We start from the raw sequence: 3,385 nt of genomic DNA, 5'->3' as shown, positions 1-3,385 counted from the left end.
AGGGTCAACGAAAGAGGGGGAGGCCTTCAACGAGATGGATTGATATAGTGGCTGCGATGATGGGCTCAAGTATAGCAGGGATTGTGGGGCTGGCATGGGATCGGGCAGTGTTTCGTTCTGCTGTGCATGGGGTCACTATGAGTCAGAAATGACTCGACAGCACTTAACAACAACAGTAACAACAACAACAACATATGCATGTGAGTGCTGGACAATGAATAAGGAAGACCAAAGGAAAGTTGATGCTTTTGAGTTGTGGTGTTGGAGAGGAATGCCAAGAGTACCATGGTCTGCTAAAAGGCCAACAAATCTGTCCTGGAGGAAGGGCAGCCACAATACGTGGAAGCGACAATGGCCAGACTTTGGATCACCTACTTGGGACATGTTGTCAGAAGGGATCATTCCTTATAGAAAGATATCATGCTTGGTGAAGAGGGGGGGACAATAAAGAAAGGGAAGGCCCTCAAATAGATGGACAGACACAGTGGCTGCAACGATGGGCTCAAGTATAGCAAGGATCATCAAGCTGGCACAGAACCAGGCAGTGTTTCATTCTGCCGTGCACACGGTCACTATGAGTCAGAGATGACTTGATAGCACCTAACAATAACAACAACTTTGGTAAGTAATCTATGAGAAAAAAGAATAAAACACAAAGAAAGCCTAAGATTCATGTGGGATACCATGAAGAGAAATATGCGTAATAAGAATTCCTGAACAGGATGACACAAATAAAACCACAGAGGAAATTTTCGAGGGCTTGTTGGAAGAGAATTTCCCTTATATGATGAAACACAAGAATATATCCATTCAAGAAGCTCCAAAGGGCAATCAATAAGCCCAAGCTCAGATTTCTAAGCAGAAACCATGCAGGAGGGAAGTCACTGGGATGTATTTTTCCATATAAAACAACATGAAAGAAAAAAAATTCCAACTAAGAATTATATACCTAGCTAAAATACCCCCCAAATCTGATGGTGAAATTAGGACATTTCCAGATAAGCAAAAATTAAGGGAATTTGTTATAACCAGACCAACATTACAAGATATGCTAAAGGGAATCCTTTGGACAGACAACCAACAACAGCAAACAACCACCAACTACTAATACACATGATGACATAACTCAGAAACGAGCCCAGTTATGGAAGTATCCAAAATAAAATAAGCTTATAACATTGTAGACAGGGAACCAGAGTATCAATTGGCAAAGAAGGACAACTACAAACCACAAAGACAGAAAATGAATGTCACTACAGAACTTCTAAATGGTGAGGAAGTCAAGACAATTTTAAGATAGCACCAACTGTCCTAAACTTGGGAAGAAAATTACAAATTAGAGGGTAATCTTAAAGAAAATTGATAAACCTTCACATCAAAATAAAAAAGAGGACTTGCACAAATATTTAGTAAATAGTAAAACAATGGCAAAGAAGGAAATGATAACACGAATCACAAATGAAATGAGCACAACACAGAAAATTATATGGACAAAGAAATCAGTAATATCCATTTGCAGAAAAATGAAAGAGTCATACCTCACACCATTCACAAAAACTAACTCCAGATGGATCATAGATTTAAATGTGAAACATAAAACTATAAAGGATCAGTAAAAAAAATGCAAGCAGTCACCAGAAGAAAAGAAATAACAAAGATTTGAGCAAAAATAAATAAAATAGAAAATAGGCAAGAGAGACAATTAACCAGACCAGAAATTTGGTTTTCGAAAACATTAATAAAAGCGGCAAACCACTGGCAACCTTCACAAAGGAAAAGAAGGTGAAAATACAATTAACATGGATAAAAAATGAATTGGGTGACATCTCAAAAGAACCAACTGAAATAAAAAGGATATAATCAGGATACAATGAAGAACTAACTATAATCCAACAAATTTGAAAATCTGGAAGAAATTGACAGATTTCTAGAGACATACTACTTACTAAATTAACACATAGTGAGGTGGAAAATTTGAATAGACACATAACAAAAGAATAAATCGAACAGGTCACTAAAAAATTACCAAAACAAACAAAAAAAATCATCTTGGCACAGATGGTTTCACTGGAGAATTCTACTAAACATTCAGAATAGAACTCAAACCAATCCTACTCCAATTATTCCAGAACATAGAAAAGTATGGAATCCTCCCAAATTCAGTTTATGAAGCAAGCATAACCTTGATACCAAAACCAGGCAAATAAATCACTAAAAGGGAAAATTATAGACCAATATCCCTTATAAATACAGACACAAAAATTTTCAACAAAACCCTAACCAATAGGAGCCAACAACATATCAAAAAATAATGTATCATGGCCAAGTGAGGGTCCTATCAGATATGCAAAAATGGTCCAACATTAGGGAAACAATCAAAGTACTCCATCACATACGTAAAATAAAGGAAAAGAACTACATGATCCTATCAAGCAATGCAGAAAAGGAATGTGATAAAATCAAACACCCTGTACTGATAAAAGCTCTCAGAAAAATAGGAATAGAAGGGTAATTCCTCTACATAATAAAGGGAATATATACAAAATCAATAGCCAACATTATTCCCAATGGAGTGAGAATGAAACCATTCCCCTTGCAAATGGGAACTAGATAAAGATGCCCTCTACTGTCACTTCTATTCAACATTGTATTGGAAGTCCTTGCCAGGGCAATAAAAAAAGTAACGCAAATCAAATGCATCTAAACAGGGAAGTAAAACTATCCCTATTTGTAGATGATATGATTTTATACATAGAAAACCCAAGAGACTCAGCAAAAAAAACTACTAGAACTAATTGAGAAATACAGCATAGTGTCAGGATACAAGATCAACACATAAAATTCAGTTGGATTCCTCTACATCAGCAAAGAGATTGTTAAAAGAAAATAAGGAAATCAGTAACATTTAAAAGGTTGTTGTTAGGTGCCACCATCGAGTCGTTTCCAACTCTTAGAGACCCGATGCACAGCAGAACGTAACACTGCCCGATCTCGTGCATGATTCCTGCTATACTTGAGCCCATCATCACAGCCACCGTGTCAATCCATCTCGTTGAAGGCCTTCCCCTCTTTTGTCAACCTTCCACCCTACCAAGCATGACATCCTTCTCCAGGGAATGGTGCCTTCTGACAACATGACCAAAGTAGGTGAGACGAAGCCTGGCCATTCCTGCTTCCAAGGAGCATTTCGGGTGCACTTCCTCCAGGACAGATCTGTTAGTTCTTTTAGCAGACCATGGTTCTTTCAGGATTCTTCGCCAACACCACAACTCAAAAGCATCAACTTTTCTTCGGTCTTCCTTATTCATTGTCCAGCTCTCACATGCATATGAGGCGATTGAAAATATCATGGCTTGTGTCAGGCACACCTTAGTCCTCAAGGAGA

General features: G+C 37.8%; 1 protein-coding gene across 1 annotated transcript in view; it reads right to left on the bottom strand.

Moving 5' to 3' along the window:
* Nucleotides 1–3,385, bottom strand: part of UGGT1 (UDP-glucose glycoprotein glucosyltransferase 1) — a 407,666-nt gene that overhangs the window by 31,602 nt on the left and 372,679 nt on the right. The window lies entirely within an intron of this gene.

Source organism: Orycteropus afer, unplaced genomic scaffold, assembly GCF_000298275.1.
Source record: "Orycteropus afer afer isolate SDZICR_OR568_19922 unplaced genomic scaffold, OryAfe1.0 scaffold00274, whole genome shotgun sequence".
In the NCBI taxonomy this organism is placed as follows: Eukaryota; Metazoa; Chordata; class Mammalia; order Tubulidentata; family Orycteropodidae; genus Orycteropus; species Orycteropus afer.
The sequence above is the reverse complement of the archived record's forward strand: the minus strand, read 5'-3'. Positions and strand labels throughout refer to the sequence as shown.